This window comes from Amblyomma mixtum, chromosome 10 (genome assembly GCF_055824585.1).
Source record: "Amblyomma mixtum isolate Tamu chromosome 10, ASM5582458v1, whole genome shotgun sequence".
NCBI lineage: Eukaryota > Metazoa > Arthropoda > Arachnida > Ixodida > Ixodidae > Amblyomma > Amblyomma mixtum.
The window spans coordinates 159,737,583-159,762,498 of record NC_143021.1 but is presented as its reverse complement, the minus strand read 5'-3'; the positions used below and the strand labels follow the sequence as shown (position 1 = coordinate 159,762,498).

The 24,916-nt window shown below is 50.6% G+C and overlaps 1 pseudogene across 1 annotated transcript in view; it reads left to right on the top strand.

Annotated features, from left to right (window-relative positions):
• The first annotated feature begins 5,906 nt into the window (after positions 1-5,906).
• LOC149327514 (uncharacterized) overlaps positions 5,907-24,916 on the top strand; it is a 31,545-nt pseudogene continuing 12,535 nt past the window's right edge. The window contains exons 1-2 of the transcript XR_016286546.1: positions 5,907-7,230; positions 14,473-14,653. The product of XR_016286546.1 is annotated as an uncharacterized LOC149327514 (transcript). The remainder of the gene's footprint in view (positions 7,231-14,472; positions 14,654-24,916) is intronic.

Sequence of the window (24,916 nt, the reverse complement as noted above, 5' to 3'; positions counted from 1 at the left end):
ATCTGCTCTTTACCAGAAGAAGTCTTTAGATAATCACAAAATCCTGTAAGAGCGTCAGTACGGTTTCGTACAAGGTAAAGGAACGGAAATGCTTTTGGAGGACATTTCTGACATGTTATATCGATCTTTTGAACGTAACCAAGTGGTGTGTGCAAAGTTTCTGGATGTCAGCAAGGCTTTTGACAGCGTGTGTCAGAGTGTGTTATTGTGTAAACTGTCCAGGTTAGGCTTCCGTGGAGTGTTTCTCTCGCTTTTGGAATGTTTTTTACAACAGAGAACGCAATACGTCTCGATTGGGCGGGCAAGGAGCGCTTCTTTGCTAATTAAAGCAGGTGTTTCTCAAGGTTCCATAATTACTCCCATGCTATTTAACTTCTACGTGAATGACCTTTCAAACGCCCTGCCTTTAGGCCTGTATCAGTACGCTGACGACACTGTCCTCGTATCCCAGTCGCCGAACTACTGTGACTCACTTTCTTCTCCTTAAGCTGCAGCAACAATTGCTATAGACTGGTTCTCACACAACCTAATTAAAGTTAGCAGCTTTAAGACTCAACTTATATGCTTTCACAGCCCGATGAAGAAGGTAGATTTAAACCATGAGCTCTTCTTGCACGGTTCTGATTTTTCGCAATGTCCATGTGCACTCCTGAGCAATACAACTACAGTTAAATACCTAGGAGTATACTTTGACAGTGCTCTTTCATGGAATGATCACTTGTCCCACATTTGTAGAAAGCTCTGAACCGTCCCCTGTGTATTTTACAACATTAGGTACTACATGCCGCTCTCAATACGCAAAGTTATTGTAAACACTTTTGGTGATAGCGTACTGCATGAATTGTGGTATAGCGATTTATGGTCAATGTGCAGTTCGCTGGAAGGGCAGGATTAACTCTCTCCTACGATCTTTGTTAAAAAATATTTGCTATGATTTAGGCCTTCACTCCAATTCTGATGTCTTTAAGGTATTTTCGCTACCTGATTTTGATCGCCTTTTGATGGAAACGATTGTCCTGAAACATTTTTGGTTTAGTGACTATACGTATCCGTATGTTCCCACGCGGTCTCTTCGACCGAAGAAACCATTTTGCTTTCCCCAACAGTCTGCAAGATGTGGAAAGCGAGTAAGAGATTATTACGTTCCCTGTTTCATTAACAGGCTACCTCCAAGTGTTCGCCGGGCAAACACCAAACATATAATAAGCAAGATGCTGCGATACACAAATTAGTGGGTTTACGACGTCGTACACATATGATTTACCACCTGTCAAGTAAATCCTGTGATTACATTGGTTGCTGCTGTATTTTTTGCACTGACCGGGGGTAATGTCATGCCATTTCGGTTTTTCTTCCTCGCAATTTTTTCTCATCAGTTTTTTTTTACATGTAACATGAGTCTTCTGCGTATTTTTATTTCGCCACTGTACTAATTTGATGTTCCGTAATTTTTAATGTGCTTTTATGCCTGTGTATATGTCTGCGCGGTTCCGCTGCCTCTCGTGCTCTGCCACTCAAGCCCTATGAGGCTTTGGCTGGCCGGATTTTTGTACATTCTTTTTATGCGAAGCATATTACTAGAACTACACTACAGCCCGTCGAGCGCGGCGGTGGAGCTACCATTGACCTTTAGCGTGACCACGTGACAACACGTGACAACATGACGTCACAGCAGAGGAGAGATGGGCTGCCGGCTCGCGCGGTCGGCCGCGGCGGTGGAGGTTCCACATCAGAGGCGCGGCGGCTGACCACGTGACAACATGACGTCACAGCAGAGGAGAGATGGGCTGCCGGGGCGCCGGCATGTCTTTTGGTGCTCCGCATGAGCTCCCGCGAACTTGATCGACAACGGAAGATATTGAAGGCGGAGGACTCTGAGACTTCAAGAGCCGTTTGCCGGAGCAACGGAGCTTCGAAGGGATACAAGGTTTTGATGGTAGGCCCGTTTTCATGATTTTATCGCCATTTCTGTGCGGCCTCGTAGGAGCCGAGCGCTAAGCCTAGCGTTCGACCAACCATCGCAACGTGGTCGGGAACTCACGACGCACGCAAGATACCGGAGCTGGCCGAGGTGGCAATTGATGAGAAGGAACGAGAGGAGGATTGCGTCGAGATGACGGCGCCAGAAGATGAAGCAGAAAAGTCAGGTTTTCAAACCGGCTGGTTTAAACGAGAAGGCAAAATGTATATACCGGATGAAGATGGCGGGAACATAAATGCGTAGCAGCAACCTAGCCTAGGAAAATTCAAGCCCAAACTAGGGAAAACGCTGGCGGAGAAAGCGGTGGAAAAGAAAATAATAGACCTACCAAAAGGCCCTATAAAACTGCTCCTCAGACCGAGCGGCGGCATAACGGCGAAGTGGGGGAACGTGGAAGAATTTGAAGTTGCGAACGCACTAGCGCAAGAAGCAGGGGTGGATCCGAAGGTGCTTATGAAGGAAGACGTGGTCTCAATAAACATGACACAACAAACCATCTTCGTTGCATCAGCAAGCGAGGACAGGGCTGTGAAGTACCAAGACGCCAAGAAACTGACAATCAGGGGGAAGACGGTGGAAGTAAACAACCATGCACCGATGCCGGACGGCGCGGGCAAGGGATTCATACACGGAATTCCTATGAGCATGAATATGGAGCTAATCAGGGAAACATTGGACTGTGACGCGAACCCGCCGATATTGGGCGTACGGAGACTCGGGGACTCCGGCTCCCTGCTGATTCTCTTCGAGGGAAGCGAGGTGCCTTTGCGGGTGAAGTGTCTGGGATCTTTCAAGAAATGCTGGTTGTACAAGAAGAAGCTAGAAGTGTGCGTGACATGCGGCCTACTGGGACACAGAGCTGATGTATGCCCAGACCCGAAAAAACTGAAGTGCCGAGGCTGCGGCAAGGAGAATCCGGAGCAGGGACACACGTGCATCCCCGTATGCCAGCTGTGCGGGGGAGCCCACATGCTGGGCGACAGCAAGTGTAGGAAGATGTATAGGAAGCCGTTCGTGGCGACGAAAGACGCAGCTAGACGAGAAGATGGGAAAGACGGAGCAGAGCAGGCCAAGGACGGGCCCAAGGGAAGGTCCAGATCCGGGACGCCCTCGAGATCCGAGTCCGGGGCGAGACTTACGGACAAGAAGGAGTTCCCGAGCCTGCCGTCCAGGGAGGACCCGAGACTCCCCAAGACGGGGCCCGAGAAAGCGGTAAGCTTCGCGAGCAAGGTCACCGAGGCTAACCCAGAAACAGTAGCGATGAAGAAGGAAAATGCAGAGTTCAAAGCGAAGATTGGGAAACAAGAGGCAGAATTAAAGAGGCAACGAACGGAAATTGCGGAGCTGAGGAAAATGATAGAAGAATTAGTAAACAATAAGCCGAGGTCGGTGGCGCCTCCCACGCAAGCGGCAGCGCGAAAATTGCCGGAGGCGAAACCGGAGATAGAAGAAGCAGACGAGAAAATGGATACGGAGGTGGTTAGACCCACTTCGATAAAGCGAAAGGCGCCCGAGACCGACCCCCTTGTGACGCTGGAGAGGAAGCTAACGAGTAAATCTGGAAGCAAAATTGATAGGCTGGAAACGCAGATGCAGGAAGTGAATGTAAGGTTAAACGCTCTAGGGGACATTAAGGGTTCAATGGACAAGATCCTAGCGGCATTAAACGGCCTCACTGAGAGGATGGCGAATATGGAGAGTGTAGTATTTCCAACAATGGACAGGAATCAAAGTAAGAAAGAGAACGCCACCATTTGGCAATAGAATTGCCGAGGGTACCGACGGAAGCGAGCGCTATTACAGCACCACGTGCAACATGTAGAAGACAAACCAATTGCTATAGCGCTGCAGGAAACTGGGGGAAATCAGGTAAAACTGGCCGGATACCAAAGTTTCTATAGCGATGGGGGTGAAAAATGCAGAGTGGCCACGCTGGTGAAAAGGAATATAGCAACCCTAGAGCACGAAGTGAGTACGGGGGAACTAGAAGCGGTAATGCTAGAAATGATTACGGGACGCAAGAGAGCAAAAAGCATATTTCTGCTTAACATCTACAGCAACCCGAAGCAGAATAAAATGAAATTCGGAACGATATTTAGAAAAGCCATCAAACTGGCCGGCCAGAGCCCGTTGGTGATCGTGGGGGACTTTAGCGTGGCACACCAGGAATGGGGGTACGCGAGGCAAGATCCGAAGGGCAGACATCTCCTTGAGGAGTCCCAAAATCTCGGACTTACCTTGCATACCGACCCATGTGCGCCCACTAGAGAAGGTAGCAGTGTAAGTAGAGACACCGCGCCGGACCTTACCTTCAGTAAAAATGCAGGCAGGGTAGAATGGGCAAACACCAGAGAAAATCTGGGTAGTGACCACTTCATCGTAGCTACGAAGCTGGGAGAAGGAATCAAGCTACATAAACTCAAACAGGCGAGAATAGTGGAGTGGGACAAATTCAGGGAGATTCGCAGAAGCCACAAAGCTAAGGAAATTGGAGACATAGGAGACTGGACGAAACAGCTGAGGGAAGATGCCAGGCACGCGGAAGCAGTAGCTGAAGGGGAAGATGCACCGGAGATAATGGATAGCAAGCTAATGAGCATGTGGATGGAGAAGGAAAGGCTCGAGAAGAGACTTAAGTCTCAAAAATGGAACAGAAATTTAAGTCGTTCGTTAGCCAGACACACCAAGGAAATGGAAACGTATGCTATTAAACTAAACGAGCAAAATTGGTACGGCAGGTGCGACGAAATGGAAAGGGGCATGAGCCTAGCAAAGACGTGGAATATATTGCGGCATCTCCTCGACCCGGGAAAATCTAAACAGGCAGCGAGCGCTAACCAAATGAAAGCGAGACACGCTTTCCAGGGGACGGACAAACAGCTGATGGACAGGCTCAGGGACATTTACATAGGGGACGCGACAGAAGTACGACAGGCAGAATATGGAGGAGCGGAAAATGAAGATCTAGACGCGGACATTACGGTAGCGGAGATCAGAGCAGCTATCGCTGAGCTAAAAACTCGCTCGGCCCCTGGCCCGGTAAAATATCCAATGTCATGCTCAGGAATCTAGACAACGACTCGATAGATGCAATTGCGCTGTACATGAACAAAGTATGGACGGAAGGTAAATTGCCAGAGGAATGGAAGCAGGCAGAGGTTGTTCTCATCCCCAAGCCGGGAAAAGAACCAAAATTGGAAAACCTAAGACCGATCTCGCTGACGTCTTGCGTGGGGAAACTCATGGAGCACGTAGTGCAAACGAGGTTAACGAGATACATGGAAGATGGAAACCTATGGCCGCACGAGATGGTGGGCTTTAGACCTAAGCTCAGCACGCAGGATGTAATGCTCAGACTCAAACATGACATTGTAGACAAGAAAGGATTAGATGCCAAGGTGATCCTAGGTCTTGACCTCACGAAGGCCTTCGACAACGTCCGACACGAGGCGGTGCTCAGAGGTCTGGAGGAGGTAAACGTGGGCAAGAGAACATACGAGTACATCAAGGACTTTCTCCAAGGGAGGAAGACGGTGATTAAATTCCACGACGCAGAGTCCCCCGGCATAAGGCTGGGCAGCAAAGGTACCCCGCAAGGCGCCGTACTGTCCCCCTTCTTATTCAACATAGCGATGAGAGGTCTCCCGGCCATGCGGCCCTGATCTAAAATTCAGCATGTACGCGGACGACATAAACATATGGATGAATAACGGAAGCGACGCGGGAATTAAGGGGAGTCTTCAAAGGGCAGCAGACGTAGTGGTGAAGTACGCGGCCGAAAGAGGCCTGGCGTGCTCACCGCAGAAGTCGGAGCTCTTCGTGTACAATAGCGACAGCAGGAACAAGAGAGACGTAGAATTTAAAGTGGTGGTGGGAGGCCTGGAGGTGCCCAGGGTCGAGGAAATGAGGATCCTAGACATGTTTATCAACAAGAAAGGCAACAACACCAATACCATAAAGAAATTAGCCACATATGCAGACCAAGTGGTAGGCATATTCAGGAGGGTAGCGGTAAAAGGGCGAGGACTAAAAGAAAGGAATCTCCTGAGAATGTCGCAGGCGTACGTAATAAGTCGGATCTGCTACGCGACGCCGTACCTAAACATGAACAAGGCAAAAATAGAGAAGGTAGACAGAATATTGAGGAAATGCGCCAAGCGAGCTCTGGGACTTCCGATATCTACGTCGACGGAGCGGCTTGAAAAAATGGGGGTACACAACAAATGGGTTGAGCTGGCAGAGGGGGTGAGAATATCCCAATTATAACGGCTCGGCCAGTCTGAAACGGGCAGGACAATACTCGAATGGGTAGGAATCCGGCCAGAAAGTAGCACGCACAAGATGGTAAACATCCCGGCAGGAATCAGGGCCAAGATATGCGTCCCACCTATGCCGCCGAACATGCACCCCGTGTATAACAAGGAAAGGCGAGAACATAGGGCTAAGGCCTACGAGAGGAAGATGAAGGAGCGACCGGCAGACCAAGTGGCGTACGTAGACGCGGCGTGCGGACAGCACGGGGCGGCTGTATCCGCTGTGGTCGATGGGGCAGGAGTACCAACGGTAGCGGCTTCGAGCCGCACGAGAGATGCCAATGCGGCGGAAGAGTTGGCGATAGCGCTCGCTTGCGTCGGTACAAAGGCCACGACGATTTTAAGTGACAGCAAAACTGCAGTAAGAAACTTCGCGAAAGGAAGAATCTCGGAAGAGGCCAAACACGTCCCCGAGGCGAGGCCGATAGAACGTAACATAGAGACAATATGGATCCCAGCGCATGAGTCTATTGCAGGAAATGAGGCTGCACACGAGCTTGCTCGAGCTCTCTATCACCGGGCGGCCGCAGAGCAGCCCTCCCGCATAGACATGAAAGATAGCCTAATTTCATACCACGAGATCACGGAACATTATAAGCTGAGCAGGAGGGTCTATCCGCCGCCCGACCGTTCCCTCGCAAAAGAGGAGGCAATTGCGTGGAGAAGATTGCAAGGGGGGAATCATATAAGCCCCTTCTGGGTATACATAACAATCTCCAAAGAGGAGAAAGACCAATATTGCATAACGTGCGGGGAGAGGGGCACTCTCGACCATGTCATATGGGAATGTGCTGGAAGCCCGGGCGCCGAGCAAAATATAGAAGATAGAGAAGCCTGGGAGACCTTGCTGCGGAGCGAGGACCCCGCTAAGCAGCAACAAGCCATCCGCCTGGCGGCTGAGGCCGTGAAGCGACAATGTGTCTTCACCAGACCTCAGTTTGCGAGGCTCCTAAGCAGGGCTCCCTTAGGCCTGCGTGCCGGGGGGTCCAAAAAGGAGTCTCATTTCGGTGGAAATAAACGTTTTGATGATGATGATGATGATGGGCTGCCGGCTCGCGCGGTCGGCCACGGCGGTGGAGGCTCCACATCAGAGGCGCTGCAGCTGACCACGTGACGCTACAGCAGCGGTATAAAGCTGAGCTTGCCTCGCTCTCCGGGCACTTACGAGGCGGCCAGGTGTTGGGATGCCGCTTAGAAGCAGGGCTGATTTTAACGAGAAGCGAAAGCTTCAGCGTGCCACAGAGACCGATGAAGAGCGGGATGAACGTCTGGCTAAGCGGCGTGCTCAATATGCGACTCGGCGACAACGTTCTACAACAACTGAAGAACAAAGCGAGGAACTTTACCAAGCCTAGCCATCAATATGCTTCGCATCTGACTAGGCTTAATCTGAGCTAAGCCTCAGCCATTTTTAATATTTTGCGCAATAAAGTATTCTTTATTATTATTATTATTATTAATATTGCAACGGATATTCACAGAAGACGATGAGAAGGAAGTGCCTGACTGGTGTGCGCGCGCTATTGTTCGGTGCCTCCTGTGTTGTTCGCTCTGCGCTCCGGTCGCCCTTGCTTGTGACTAGCCTTTCGGGCAACGTAACATCTTTGGTGGAGCGTGCCGGGTATCGTTCCCAGTACCACGGAGCTCCGAAGCGGTCGTCAAACCGGTGCTACTACCATCATGGCCCCACCCAGCGAGTCGCCGACAACTTCTGCTGCTCCTTTCGTGGTCATGGCTTCGTCCCGTGACCCCGGTACATTTTCGGGAAACGACGGCACCGATGTCGACGACTGGTTAAGCCTTTACGAAAGAGTAAGCGCATATAACCGGTGGGATCAAACGTTAATGCTTGCTAACGTAATTTTCTATCTGAATGGAACGGCGAGGGTGTGGTTTGAAACCAACGAAGAAGAACTTACCAGTTGGGATATATTCAAAGAGAAATTGCGAGCACTCTTCGGAAGACCTGACGATAGGCAGATCACTGCGAAAAAAACAGCTTGCTTCTCGTGCGCAGTCGTCGACGGAAAGTTACGTGGCCTATATACAGGACGTATTGGCACTTTGCCACAAAGTCGATGCCACCATGAGCGAGTCCGACAAGGTGAGCCACGTGCTGAAAGGCATTGCTGACGATGCCTTTCATCTGCTCGTTTGCAAAGACTGCACAACTGTTGACAGCATTATCAAGGAGTGCCGTCGCTTCGAACAAGTCAAAAGCCGTCGCATTTCTCAGCAGTTTTCCCGACTTCCAAACACGGCCGCTACATCTTCTTGCCAGGACCAACGACTTCAAACTCAAGTGCCCTCAGAGTCTCCTCCTGTCACCGACACTGTGACAAGAATTGTTCGCCGTGAACTCGAAGCCCTAGCCCCTGTGGTAACATCATCGACCACACCTAATGACACACTGCCTTCCGTGTCGCTTATTCAGGCTGTCGTGCGGCAAGAACTCGCCCATCTCAACCTGCCTCCGGCTTTGTGCGCAATCGGAAACTCGTCCCCACAGCCACCACCTCCAGTCCCTTTCCGTCCCCCCTATTATTCACCACGGCGTTACCGCGATCCGAATGAGTGGCGCACGCCAGACGACCGCCCAATCTGTTTTCAATGCTCTCGGGTCGGCCACATTGCCCGCCACTGCCGCAGCCCCTGGTCGTCACCCCCGCGAGACACCTCCTACTACCGTCCAAACTACACACGCCGCTTTTCACCCCGCCGCCCATCCGAGACGTCTGAGGCCGCCGATCAACCTCCACGACAGTCCTCCCGTTCGCCTTCGCCGCTGGCCCGCCGCTCACGCTCACCGCAGTCGCCTCGTGTTTCAACTGCTGCGTCCTACCGCCCCTCTCATCGGGAAAACTAAGTGATGCAGCTCCCGGAGGTGACGCTGCATCAACGACCCGGACCTCAAACCCTCTACTGACGACTCGACCCAATCTGCTAGACGTTACAGTTGACGGTGTTCCTGTGCAAGCCCTTATTGACACCGGTGCCCATATTTCCGTGATGAGTGCTGCCCTCCGCCGTCGCCTACGCAAAGTCCTTACGCCTGCAACGTCCTGTGTGCGCGTCGCGGATGGTGCTATGCCTGCTGTCGAGGGACTGTGCACCGCTCGCCTGACAATCGGTGACCACAGTACGCCGGTTCAGTTCACCGTCCTTACCACATGCGCCCATGACCTCATTCTCGGTTTAGACTTTTTGTCGGATCATTCTGCCCTCATTGACTGCTCGCAGGGTGTCCTTCACCTCGAGCTTCCCCAACTCAATCCTGACCCCATCGACTCGTCGCTCCGGTTGACCTGCCCCGACTATGCCCACCTGCCCCCTCAAGCCTTATCTTTCGTTTCCCTCACACCTTCTCGCCCTGTTCCCGAGGGTGACTACATCGTTGCGCCAGTCCTTGACCTCGCACTGACCCGCAGTGTTGTCCTGCCCCATACCATCGCCACCGTCACAGCCAACAACCTGTCTCTACCTTTCTTGAACTTCGGCTTCTCCTCACAGCTGCTTCCAGCCGGCATGTGCGTCGCTACATTGTCCCCACTCGCCCAGTGCCATGTGGCTCCATTAGATGCCTCTCCTAATCGCGACCCACCCGACCCACCGCGGTCCACTCCGCTGTCCTCGGACGCATTCACGACCGTGATGCCCACCGATCTCCGCCCCGCCCAAACTTCTCAGCTTCGTGACCTTCTCCAGTCGTTCTCCGACATTTTTGACGTCTACAACACCTCACTGGGTCAAAGTCTCGCTGTGACGCACCGCACTGACACCGGCGATGCCCCTCCCATTCGCCGCAGGCCATACCGTGTCTCCCACGCCGAGCGCAAGGTCATAAACAACGAGGTCTCAAAAATGCTTTCCAAGAACATAATCGAACCATCCCACAGTCCCTGGGCCTCTCCAGTGGTACTAGTGAAGAAAAAGGACGGCTCATGGCGGTTTTGCATAGATTATCGACATCTCAATAAGATCACTAAAAAAGACGTCTACCCCCTGCCGCGTATTGACGACGCCCTTGACTGCCTACACGGAGCCAAATTCTTCTCCTCCATAGATCTTCGTTCCGGCTACTGGCAAATTGCCGTCGATGAGAAGGACCGTGAGAAAACCGCTTTTGTGACCCCTGATGGGCTATATCAGTTCAAAGTAATGCCTTTTGGCCTATGCAACGCGCCAGCCACATTTGAGCGCATGATGGACGCCCTTTTGCAGGGATTTAAGTGGACCACTTGTCTCTGTTATCTGGACGACGTCGTTGTATTTTCGCCTACATTTTCATCCCACCTAGAAGACCTTTCCCAGATTCTTTCCCTCTTTCGTCGTGCCGGCCTACAGCTTAACTCCTCGAAGTGCCGTTTCGCGAGACGTCAGATCACTATTTTGGGCCATATCGTTGATTTCCAGGGGGTTCACCCTGATGCCGATAAGATCCGGGCCGTGAAAGACTTTCCCCTTCCCCGATCTTGCCACGACGTCCGAAGCTTCTTGGGGCTCTGCTCGTACTTCCGTCGATTCATTCAGGGCTTCGCCGACCTCGCCCGTCCCCTTACCGACCTATTGAAGAAAGACGCCACCTTCGTCTGGGGACCTGACCAAGAACGAGCCTTCTCCACTTTGATCGCCAAGCTGACCACCACACCAATTTTGGCGCACTTTGATGTTGCGGCCCCCACCGAAGTCCGTACTGACGCCAGTGGATACGGCATCGGCGCTGTGCTCTCTCAGCGACAATCCGGTCAGGACCGTGTCATCGCCTACGCCAGCCGCCTTCTTTCTCCGCCCGAGCGCAATTACTCCATAACCGAACGTGAGTGCTTAGCCCTTGTCTGGGCAGTTGGCAAATTCCGTCCTTATTTATACGGCCGCCCTTTTACGGTTAAAACCGACCACCATGCGCTATGCTGGCTCTCCTCTCTGAAGGACCCTACAGGGCGGCTTGGGAGATGGGCATTGCGTCTGCAAGAGTATGATTACACCGTGACTTACAAGTCTGGCAGGTTACACCAAGATGCCGACTGCCTCTCACGTTACCCCATTGGCCAGTGTGACTTGTTTGGCACTGCCACCGAAGCCGACCTGTTTTCTATCTCTGTCCTTGCCAACATGGGCGAAGAACAGCGCCGCGATGACGATTTGAGATCAATTATCGACCGCCTCAATTCCACCCCGTCTGATCCCTCGATGCGGCGCTTTGTGCTCTCTGACGGAATCTTGTATCGCCGCAGCCTCAATCCGGATGGCCCCAACCTTCTACTCGTTGTCCCCAAGCACCTTCGTCCTGCTATCCTTCATGAACTCCATGATCTCCCCACTGCTGGCCACTTGGGTGTATCGCGTACATACGACCGTGCGCGACGTCGCTTCTTTTGGCCCGGCCTGTTCCGCTCCGTACGCCGCTATGTTGCAGCCTGCGATGAGTGTCAGCGCCGGAAACGCCCTGCTACTCTCCCAGCTGGCACACTTCAACCTATTGATGTGCCCCCAGAACCGTTTCATCGCGTCGGCTTGGATCGTCTGGGTCCGTTTCCAGAGTCCACCTCCGGCAACAGATGGGTTGCAGTTGCCACGGACTACGCCACCCGTTATGCGATCACGCGGGCACTGCCAACCAGTACAGCTACAGATGTTGCGGACTTTTTGCTATACGACCTCATATTGCACCATGGTGTTCCCCGCCAGCTTCTTACCGACCGCGGCCGCTGCTTTCTGTCCAAGGTTGTCTACGACATTCTTCAATCCTGCTCTACTAAGCACAAGCTCACCACCGCCTATCACCCGCAGACAAACGGACTTACTGAGCGTCTCAACCGCACTCTGACCGATATGCTCGCTATGTACGTTTCCCCCGACCACCGCGACTGGGACCTCGCTCTCCCGTATGTTACCTTCGCATACAACTCCTCCCGCCATGATACAGCCGGTTACTCCCCTTTTTACCTTTTATACGGCCGCGAGCCCCAATTGCCTTTGGACACGCTGCTGCCTACTCCTGCTGCTCCGTCCTCTGAATACGCCCAAGACGCCATTGCCCGTGCTGACTACGCCCGTCAACTTGCACGCTCCCGACTTCTCGCCTCGCAGGCCTCCCAGCAGGAGTTCTACAACCGCCGTCACCGCACAGTCTATTTCTCTCCTGGCTCCCTCGTCTTGCTTTGGTCCCCATCTCGCCGCGTCGGCCTGTCCGAAAAACTTCTGTCCCGTTATGTTGGCCCGTACCGTGTCCTGCGCCAGGTAACTGCTGTCACTTACGAGATCGCTCCAGCCTTCCAGCCCGCTTCCTCCCGCCACCTTCAACGTGATATCGTCCACGTCTCTCGCCTGAAACCCTACCTCTCGCCCTGCCGCTCGACGTCATCCTGTACACCGTGACGGTGTTTTTCCGGACGGGGGGCCATGCAACGGATATTCACAGAAGACGATGAGAAGGAAGTGCCTGACTGGTGTGCGCGCGCTATTGTTCGGTGCCTCCTGTGTTGTTCGCTCTGCGCTCCGGTCGCCCTTGCTTGTGACTAGCCTTTCGGGCAACGTAACAATATTATTATTAATAATATGCACTTGAGCCTTTTGGGCAACTGTGGCCAATTGTCGTAAGACGGTTGATAGGTTGTTACTACAAAGTATAAAGACATTTAAACGACTTTCTATTCAATGTTACTAAAATTTTTGTAAGGGAGTCTATTTACGTTAATTACTGCTCCGTTCCGCAAATTTCTATTTCAACTAAGTCTAAATTATCAAATGATTCTATGTATATTTGAATATCGTTATTATGCACTTTTCGAGACAACACTTTTCATGACTACTGACATGCAGCTATAACTGAGGTGAAAACCCTTTCAAATGACCACATCCCCAACACCCCTCCTTCCGATTTACAGTCTACATTACTAATTAATATTTTAATATATGTATTATTCGGACCGGATTGTTCTCGAAATCTTTTTTTGCATGAAAGTATGACGGATGACAGATAAAGCTAAGAAAGATGAAATGCTAATAGAACTTTAAATCCGCGATGAACATGCTGTGCCACGCATTAATTATTTAGACCTTATTTGAATTTTCCGCTTTCGTCTTACAATTGTACGCATAATGCCGCGGACAGTGAGCTGAAGTGGGTCATGTGGGAGCATCTTGTCTACAGCGTATGCAGTCACGTGACCAGTCCTTCAAACAGCCCACGTCTCGCGCCTCGCAACAACTCCGTCATCAGATGGGGCGGCGGGTCGAATAAGACTTGTCTTGAAACGTGTCTCACGAAACATCCTGCAATGACTGGGCGGACCAGCAGCCAACTCAGTTATGGCAGCGCCGCAGCAGCGACGTGTCACATCCGTCGCTTTGCGGGAAAGCCAAGGATTGTGCCGAGGCGCAGCGTCAAGGAACCTGCGGCTCCTTGAGTTCAGAGCCACAAACGCACGGTGGGTCGACCGGAGGACGAACACTCCGGGATGCTGCCTACAAAGCCCCTCCACGAAACAATGCACAAATCCTACACCATGTATCACTTGTACTCCACACAAACCAGAAAAGAAATAATTGCCACTCATGCATTGCAGCAACATTCAAACAGATGCAGCAATTGCATAGTCACAATGCTAACAAAACAGCGCTGGTCATCCGCATTCCCACGGGTGTAACCACTGTTCTTTTTTTTTTGCACCTCATAAGTAGTTACCGACTAGCCCAGCGTACGTCATAGTTCCTTCAAAGCATTTCACACTGGCAACTATTGTCGGTGATGAGATAGACTGCACGTTTCTTTTTGCAACAGACGTGCTTGATGACAGCACCCCAGTCAAACGGCCAAGCTGAACAGCGAGGAATGCTGTTTGCACCCGTGCCGGCGCACCGAACTGCAGTCAGCTACCGCTCATGACACGTGCCAAGCAAGGACACGAGCTAGAAGAAGAAGATCCCCTGACGTTTGTCGTTCTACGGAATCTTAACTGCCCAAAATACTGCTGACGCCATGACCGAGAAGCCACCGCCGAAGGAACCAGGCGCATCGGTCTCTCAGGGGCGCCCTCTCCGACCTCCTGTTCGGCGCCTGAGTGTGTGTCAGGCGATCGAGCCCCCAGGCGCAGCGGAGCCCTCTTTTCACGCGCTTGCCCCCGCCTCTACCGGAGTGGCGGGTACACCGGCATCCACGCAACGTCTCCGCGGCAGCCGCCGTTCTTCGAGCACGTCTTCGGCCGGGTGCGATGGCGCTCAGGGGCACAAGGAACGCTCGGTGCAGGCCGCCCGTGAACTGGAGATCACGGCGCAACGAAGCCGCCAGAAGGTGCACGGCCGCAGCGTCCCGCCCAGCCCAAAAGAGACGCCAGCCATGCTCCAGACCACCGCCACGGTTAGTTTGTTGCCTATACGCTATTCTGGCTGACAGGTGAGCCAAAAGAATGGCGACGCTTTGGCATGGTGGTCTTTAGGTTGGGAAAAGTACTTCCCCAAGAAAAGCGAATGGATGAGGGGAAAAATTCAGAAACGAAGGCCCGCATCTATTTGACGGGGAGGGCCACTGATGCCACGGGCGAAAAACAGAAACTATAATGACACGAAACGCATAAATTGGTTTTTCAGGAACGAAAATGGCGCAGTATCTCTCTCACATATCTCGGTGGACACCTTAATCGCGCCGTAAGGGAAGGGAGGAAAGTGGGAGTGAAAGAAGAAAGAGAGAAAGAGGTGTCGTAGTGGAGGTCTCCGAACATTCTGTGGAATTGCGCAGATGATCCGCCTCCGGCGGAGTTGATACAGCTCCCTTCTCCCGAGCGGTGGGAGGCCGTGCTGGTCAGCTCGGACCCCAAGATCCAAGTGCGGGCAATCGAGCGGGCCAACGAGGTCGCCGCTAGCCATGGGCTAGCGGCCATATAGTACGTGCCTCCGCAACCTGCTCTCGACGCAATAAATATTTTACAATCCAATCCAATCCGAATAATTTCGACCACCTGGGCATCTTTAACGTGCACTGACATCGCACAACACACGGGCCCCTTTTGCGTTTCGCCTCCATCGAAACGCGGCCGCCGTGGTCGGGTTCGAACCCGGGTACTCTGGCTCGGTAGACGAGAGCCTTACCCACTGAGCCACCGCGGTGGCATCTTATGCGAGTTTTATTGCGAAAGCAATACTGCGCTAGGTTTTGAGCCTTCAGCGTCGTCCCGGCGGATCCACGTTTGACATTTAGCTTGACCTCTGCTGTGACGTCACGCCAGACGTAGAGAAAACTCGGGCCCAACTCAGCTCGCCGCTGCTGTCCCAGCGGATCTACGGCGCGCCGCGCAGCAGCTGCACGCAGGTGCCGCGAATTAAAAAAAAGGAAGTGAAAAAAATAAAAAATAGAAAAAGTAAAACAAAAGAAATGAAAAAGAATTTTAAGAATAGAAGAAAAAAGATTTTAAAAAAGTAAAAAAAAGCTGAGCATGGTGGCCATTGCCAGCACCCCGTTTCAAAGGGGGCGCTCCTATCCATCCATCCATCCCTCCAGCGTTTATCCGCAACCTCGGCCGCCGGCTTTGGCCGCGTAGCTCAGAGCTTCTAGACGATCATCCGTTAGCGTCAGCCGCTCGTTTTGGCGACCGAGGCACGCATAAATCTCGCAGCACGTGGGGGCCCTCGTGTGGTGAGTATAATGCCATGTAAAACAAATGGGCAAAACTTTGATAAACATATAAGTTTTACTAAGAGCACTACCAAGACACATCACTAGCCAAACCAGGCGCAGCCCGGGCTATTGCTTTCGCAACTTACCAGGCTTAACCAAGCTAAGCCTCTGCCAATTTTTTTGGTTTCTTCTCGCTTTGTTCACGGCAGTTCTTTACTATAATCCTTTCAGACACTGAATACGGCTCAGATTGGCATGCCTGATGACATTCATGAGCTTACGCTAGTAACTCATCAGTCTGTCATTTATTCAACAAAACACATAAATCATACCTCAGAATCTGTTTGGCCCATAGCCATAGCTATACTTCGTCTCATAAGATGTTTGCAGCACTACGGAAGGTAGAGCTCTCCAGTCCAATCAGGGCTGCAGAAACGGAGAAAATAGTCCCTCGAATATTTGAGGAGTGTATGACTATTAATCAAAACAATAAGCATTGCAACTAAAAACATGATTTGGACAGGTATATTTAAATGGTAGGGAGTGTTTCAATCACTGGCGAAATTACCGGAGAAAGCCCGTACGGACACAGCTCTGCGGAGGCCTGCTGCGAGGTAGTGCTGCCTCGCCACTTTCCAACATGGCGTCGGTCGAGTCTGTTGTGTCTCCTGTGTGCTCTACACCGACAGTGCGCTGTTTCCCCAAGCAGGCGAAGCAGGTGGCTTTAAATGTTCTTGAAGCGCTTCGCGTCGAGTGCGGGGGCAGTTGGAGTACAAATGCGCTCATCAAGAGGACGGCAAAACTCACGCAGGTGAGCGAGCGAACGCTTTACAAGTGGACAACGGAGACGTTGAACGCGGGCCGAGTGTTGTTGAACGCGGGCCGTTTAACGTGCGTTGCCTCTCGCGCAGCACATGGGCTTGTTTTGCATTTCGCCACCATCGACACTCGGCTGCCTCGGCACGCTGGAGTAAATAAATTTATATGCACATGACACGATTACTGAAATTTACTGCGACGCGACAACAGAGGAACTGATGAGAACAGGTTGCGACAAAAAAAAAAGTGGGGCTAGTCCCTTTGGAACGGGCGTCCGCCTGTCCAAAAACAAACCAAAAAAAGAATAAAAAGACATCAAGCGCCACCTGCTATAGGTAGAAAGAAGCCACCTGGACATCATGTGGATCGAACCACAGGCGCGTAGGAACACACTAATGTAGTGCGCGCCATCCTGATTGGACGAGAGAGCTGTACCTTTTGTAGTGCTGCAAACAGCTTGTGAGACGGAGTATAGTGTCGCAGCGGCGTCCAGTCATTACCGGGGTGAGCGTTCCAACCGAGCGGAGACGCATCGAGAAGCAGCGAGGTCCGTGTCCAAGCCCATAGCGAAATCCGCCCGTCTGTTTATTGCAGCCAAATATATACAGGCCCAATGACGTCACGGTTCTCACGTGACTCGAACGCAGATGCATGTCAGCACATCCCCCTTTTTGGACAACATCAAAAATCCCGTTATCACAGTTGAGGCCCTAACTACTTCACAGGCAAATGTGCGAACTTCACAACCAAGTAACAACAGCTTTGTGCTGTTCAAAAAAAAAAAAAAGAAACACTCCGCATGGCTCAGACCGAGAACGCGCACACACACAAGATTACTCATATCCCCAGCGAACGGGAGGGCGAACTTCTCTTCCCGACCTGGTCACCGTAACTGGAACCGAAGGCACCTGGCGTTCGGCTTTTGCCTCGGCCGGACAGCTGTTTACACTGGCAGGCGCGTCCCTGACTCACCTGGCTCCTCCTGACCATGCTCAATGGGGAACTCATCACTTCCTTTTGCTTTCCCAACAATTGGCAAGCGGTTTAACATTCGTCGATTACGGCGCAACAGAGCACCTTGCTCTGTGCGTACAACGAAAGACCGCGGGGTACCTGCAGCACAAACTACAGTGGCCCTGGTTTTCAAGTCTTCAACTCGCACAGGATCACCGACCTCCAACCGAACGAGATCTCTAGCACGGTGACGTTTGTTGTAATAACACGCTTGCAATTTTCGATTCGAATGATCCTTAGCTGTTACATCAGTCATTGTACTCTGTGTTGGGCCCCGCAGCAGAGGTGCCATCGAAACGCGAGTCCTTAGGCGTCGACCCGTTAGGATTTCTGCAGGACTGTAGCCCAGAACTCCTGGTGTCGCCCTGTATGCGAGAAGTGCGAAGTAGGGGTCTTTCGTTTTAAGTATAAGACGCTTGATTGTTTGCGCCATTCTTTCCACTTCCCCATTAGCTTGCGGGTGCCTTAGGCTCACAGTCATGTGACTGAAACCATACTCAACAGCAAAAGTTTCAAACTCAGAGCATGAAAATTGCGGTCCATTATCTGTCACTACCGTTTCCGGAATGCCATGATGGGCAAAAATGCTCTTCATCCTTTCTATAACGGTTAGAGCTGTGGTAGAAGGCAGCAGCGCAATTTCCGGGTAGCGAGACAGATAATCGACCAGCACTAAAAAGTGTCGATTAGTGATAACGCACAAGTCAATGCCAACTCTTTCCCATGTGAAATTCATTCTAGCCGTGGACATCAACGGCTCTCAATTCTGAGTAGCACATCGCGCGCATGTTTCACCATCTCTCGAACCCGGGTACTCCGACTCGGTAGACGAGCGCCTTACCACTGAGCCACCGCGTCTTCAGCACCGCGTTTCTGGCACAACATTGTCAATGCCAACGCATGCAGCGCACACCTATCACTACCGCCACAGCTTAAAGCATGGCTGAGGTTCCCCCGTTCCAAGAGGGCAGTTATGCACTTTCCCTCTGGTTCAGGTGTCCATCGAGATGACAGCTCGCCCTCACCTCACGCTATGTATATCCTTGCATAGCAGAGCTCTGATGCGTAGTAGCGACTGCGCAACGCCATCTGCGTGGTTCCTGGTGTATATCCACGAACCACGCAGATGGCGATGCGTAATCGCTACTACGCATCAGAGAGGGGTAGAGAGAGACTGTCGGCGAGGCGATGGAGAGCGCGGTGGCGGCTTCGTCGGCGGCCCGGAGCGCCAGCTGTGCGCCATGTGACGTCAACCGCTCCTCGCGCATGCGCAGCTTGGCCTTTCAAGAGCTCCGTGAAATGGCTCGGCGACTAGCATAGTGTTGCTTTCGCAACAAAATATATTCACATATTTACATCGTGCAGCAGCGAAATACACGTCACATGCCAAGAGACATCAAAATAGCGAATGCCGTGAACAACTTGTTGTTGCTGTTGCTGTTGCTGGGAGAAGAATGAAAAAGAAAATTGCACGGGCCAGCCTACTGGCTCGAGCCGAGCTACCACCGCTGCCACGTGCAGATGGACAAGAATTAAAAGATCAGAGGAAAGAGAAAAAGAAAAGAGAAGAAAAGACGTGCGTCGCAGCAACAACCGCGTCCGCCGAAGTGGACGCTGCTGAATAAAACAGATAAGCGGCCGAAGCCGCGATCGCTCCCCCCCGCGAACAAGGAGGCGGGAGCTCTTAAATACAGTCATGAGCACAAATTCCCGCCCTTTTCGTCCAATCATGAAGGACTGTCTTATTGGACGCTATCTTTGTGAGAGTCCCGGTAGCTGGTTGGCCCAAACTTGTAACATGTTCTACGAAGATGATGCGCAGGCTCGAAGGGACGCAGGCCACAGATGGGGAGGAAAGGGGGAGGGGGGTACTTCCAAGACTGGTGTACCCGCTCTTTGTGAGGCTATGGCGTATGGCGGTTAATTAGCGTCTATGCTTGGTTTGGTTTCTGGGGTTTAACATCCCAAAGCGGCTCAGGCTATGAGGGACGCCATAGTGAATGGCTCCGCAAATTTCGACCACCTTTGGTTCTTTAACGTGCACTGACATCGCACAGTACACGAGCCTCTAGAATTTCGCCTCCTCCATCAAAATTCGACCGCCGCGGTGGGGATCGAACCCGCGTCTTTCGGTTTAGCAGCCGAGCGCCGTAACCACTGAGCCACCGCAGCGGGCGGGGACGAAAGGGGAGGGGGTGGTACTTCCAATACTGGTGTACCCTCTCTTTGTGAGGCTACGCCGGTTAATTAGCTCCTAGGCGCCGAGGCACGTGTTGCAAGTAAGCTCACAACACTGAGGATATCGGGCGTGTTGACTGTCCGGTGCAGGCACTGAGCGACGCTTGGCCATCCGTAGCCTCTCAGTCATTGCGTCCGCTCAGCCCTGCGCCTGCCCCCACAGCTCCCGTGAAGAGGGCGATGCCCGTGCAGAGGACGGCCGAGGCAGCGACTCCAAGGACTGCCGGGCCTCAGCCCACACCAGGCTCGTCGTGGGAAGCCGGCCACGCGAATGGGGCTTGTGCCGTGACCGGTACGACCATTCGTTTTATTTATTTATTTATTTATACAAATACCTGCAGCGCCCAGGGGCATTATAGCAGGGGGGGACAATAACAGTAAACATATACAAAAAATGAGCATGTCACAAATATTAAAAATAAACAATAAGGCAGAATTGTCTAAAATAAAATAGTAACGCATCACTAAAATGGCGGTCTGAGAAAACAAGTTCTGAAAAGGTGGAAAGCTTCTACGACAGATTGGCCGCCAGGAAAGAGTGAAAATGTTTATCTGTTTTGCAAAGTTCTATGCTCTTGGGAAGCCTATTCCAATGTGAAGAAATATGAGGAAAAAAAGAATTACGGAACACATCAGTTCGACATCGCGGTACAAGAACTTTCAAGTTATGATCGCGGCGTTCAGAGATGAAATGCGGAGGTAGAATGTACGAGCTCTTGTTTATTCCCGTGAGATCAGAGTATATCTGGAAAAAAAGTTCTAATTTTGCGGTTAGTCTCCGGTGAGCCAGTGTTTCCCACTTAAGGTTTTCTTTAACTACGGAAATTATAGTTGCCAGAAACAAACCTGGCAGCGCGGTTTTGGATGCGTTCAAGATTTTCCACGAGATAAGAGCTTTGAGGGTCCCATGCCGCACAAGCATACTCAAGTATTGGACGAACATTAGTGACGTATAGCTATTCTTTTACTTTTGGGGGGGCTTTATGAAAATTTCGTCGAATGAGGTTTAGCGTTCTAGATGACTTTAAGGTTAAATATTCTATGTGTCGGTTCCATGTCAAATTTTCTGAAAAATAGACCCCTAGATACTTGTAATGTTGAACCTTTTCAAGCGGTAGCCCGTCCAAATTATAAACTGATCTCACAGGAAGTCGTTTACGGGAAAATGACACATACTGACATTTAGAGCTGTTTAAAGACATGCCCCATTTAGTACACCAACAATGAATTTTGTTCAGATCACTCTGTATACTGTTTACATCATGGTAGTTTCTTATATTCCTCTAAATGGCACAGTCGTCGGCATATAATCTCACCTTACATTCAAGCCCTTCAACAATGTCATTTATAAACACTAGAAATAACAAAGGCCCCAAAACAGACCCTTGGGGCACGCCGGAGGTTACGGTGACATTCGATGAATTAGTGCCATTGATTAAAACATTTTGAGTTCGCCCAGATAAGTAATCTCTAATCCAGTCTACTATTGCAGGGTGTATACAGAGAGAAGATAATTTATATAACAACAAAGCATGAGGAACTGTATCAAAGGCTTTACGAAAATCCAAAAAGATGCAGTCTACCTGAAAACCAAGATCAAAATTATAAAAGAGATCATGGGAAAATTCTACCAGTTGAGTTGTGCACGACAGTCCAGGCCTGAAGCCATGTTGAGCATTTGAGCATTTGGGTGGCAAGCTGTCACGTGGCACCCAAGGGCACTGGTATCATACAGCACTCTGCCTTCGGTCACAGCCTTGCGGCAGGAGGGTACGGACATAGTAGGAAGAGGGTGTTTTCATTGTGCAACATTTGGAATATAGGTGGCTGGAAGGCCATACTGCAGGCAGTTTTGACAACAGTTTTTGCAGCACAAAAAGTTTGTTCTTAATACTATTTTACCTGAGTCGGAGCTTGGACCCTGAATGTGAGATTAAAATAATGCGAAATATACTACGGCATTGTAAACAGCAGCAGGTATTGGAAGCTTTTGAGAGTCCCAACTGTGAACAGGATTGTTCCGCTCGACACCAAAGGCAGGCAAGCCATCGCTTGCAAGCGAAACGAACGTTTTTTTCCATCAGCCCCTGCTTCCCAGTTAGCACAGAGCATTATAACAGCAATATAAACTTGTTAAAGGGACACTGAGGCGAAATTGAAGTTGGCTTGTATCGACAGAATACCAGCTCCTGATTACAAAAACGCCATTCATACTGACAACAAAGCTCTTGTAACGTAGAAAAGAGCAAGAACCAAAATACAGGTATCGCCGCCACAGGCCAAACTCGCAAGTACAAGCGTGATGACGTCATAGGACAAAACTGTTGCTCGAGCCAATGGTTCTAGCAAAACTGGGACACGAGAAGTCACGAATCACTGAGGCGCAGGCAGTGCATGCGCAAATCTCCTTGACGTCGCCAGATGGCGCCACGTACCCGGCAGCTACGCGCGCGCCTGCAGAATCGGGACCAATCAGCGTCTGCTCACCAGCGATAGGCGGACTCCCGGTATTCCGCTAACGGTAACAAGGTACACGGTATGCTAAAGGTGTCTATTTGCGAGAACTTCGTTGACGACTTCGAGAACGGGATCCATCGTAACGCTGGCAAAACGCCGGTGCAAACGTAAATGAAGCGACGGTAGCGATGGCCGCAATAGCCGATAGATGCCTTCAACGCGCGGCCGGCGGTAGCTTTCTTTTCGGCTGCTGCTAGGCCACACTGCTGGCGATCAGAAATCACGGAGTTTGCGTTACGTCATGTGCACGTCATTTTTCACGTCACTTAGTCCTGTGTCGTCATAAGAGAATCTCAAGTTTGTATCAGACCGGCGGGAAAAACTTTTTCAACTTCGAATCCAAACTTCTTAGAAATAAATGCATTTTTCGCTGCCGGCCAAGTGGCAACAAAGCCATGAAATGCCGAACTATCGGATTTCGCTTTAAAAAAATATTAATAGACCTCTCCTCACTGTCCCTTTAAGTGCCTGGAACCTGTTATGTTACATTACGACTTTATACTATATATGTTAAGCAAATGGTGCTCTGTTTTGCATATATATATATATATATATATATATATATATATATATATATATATATATATATATATATCAGGTGTCCCAGCTAAATGTAACCAAGCTTTTAAATAACACGGGATGTCCTAGCCGTCTGAAACAGAATGAGGGTTGTTTAGAGTCGCGTGACTTAGTCTGCAGTATTTTTTTCGTTCTTCAAGGTTGACTAATTAGTTAAACTTAATTAACTAACTTTTTAATTCTTGATTTGAGGAACAAAGTGTCAATGGAAAAGTTGTAGATCGCTTTGAGAAAGAGCTTACTGAGGCATTTTCAGCAAAGTAATATTTACGTAAAGTAGTTTTTTTTACCGGCCTTTAACCATAACCCGCACAATAAGAAAAAGCTTCCACATGACAACTGTGCCGCTTCAAAGTCCCAAGACGCGCCCTAAAGAATAAAATCCGTTTATTCTGAAGTACTCTCCTCGATGAGACTTTGCATGCGGATTGGGGCAGAGAAGTGAGCGAGCAGCTGGTCACGTGATAACTTTATTTTAAGGCCAATAAATGAAGCTACGTAAATCGTAACTTGACGTAAACAGCACTACTAGCGGTTTTTCGAGGCGATCAAAAACTTTTTTCTTTGACACTTTCTTCCTGAAGTCAATAATTAAGAAGTTAGCTAATTTAACTTAACTAATCAATTAACTTTGAAGAGCGAAAAAAATACTCAAGACTAGGCCACGCGACTATGCACAACCCTCAGTTGGTTTCACTCGACTAGGACACTTCGCCTTGTTTAAAAGCTTGGTTACATTTAGCTGGGACACCCGGTATATTAAAAACAATACGGGTGCAAGAACGGAGCACCCCTATTATATATATATATATATATATATATATATATATATATATATATATATATATATATATATATATAAGCAAACAAGGGAAGGGGATGAGGGGCTCGTTATAAATATGACAGAAGCCAACAGCCACAGAAACCAAGGGGCACAGGGGATTTTTTTCTTTATTTATTTTGTGGTGTTGATCAATTTAGAATATTGCTGAATATGTTGCCGCTTAAACAAAATTGATTAGAAAAGCAGAAGAAAAAACAACCACATGCCGCCGGTGGGATCCCACCGGCGGCATGTGGTTGTTTTTTCTTCTGCTTTTCTAATCAATTTTCTTTAAGCGGCAACATATTCAGCAATATTCTAAATTGATCAACACCACAAAATAAATAAAGAAAAAAATCCCCTGTGCCCCTTGGTTTCTGTGGCTGTTGGCTTCTGTCATATATATATATATATATATATATATATATATTGTTACGGGACGGCGGGCCCGCGCAGAGGAAGGGCACAGAGAGGCGCAGGAGACCCAGACACAACCGGCCGCGGCGGTTCTCTTTCGTTCTCTACCTCTCGCGCTAGCGCCGCGCGCTCTCCCCTCGCGCTCGCCCCGCGCTTCTTTATTTGCATACCGCAGAGCGCTCTTGGTTAGTGTAGGTCGTATGCCGTTACATCTTTCCACCGGGGGGGGGGGATAAGAGGGGGAAGACACCGCTGGTGTCCCCTAGCGCGTGCTTCGCTTTGCAGTCGTATGCCGTTACATCTTTCCACCGGGGGGGGGGGGGGGGGGATAAGAGGGGGAAGACACCGCTGGTGTCCCCTAGCGCGTGCTTCGCTTTGCAGGCGGCATCGAACTCGTCCCGGTGAGCCCGGGCTCAGGTTCTTCGCACCGGCGCAGCTTGGTGCGCAGGAGGCATCGTCACGTTGTGATGACAGTGTCGTCTGACACCAAACGGTCCCGGTAGATCCCGGGGCTGCTTGTAGGCAACTCCTCGCCGTACGAAAACTGCGAGGGTTTCTGCCCGCCTTCGGAAAGTGGTTCCAGTAAGCCGTTAAACTCGAAC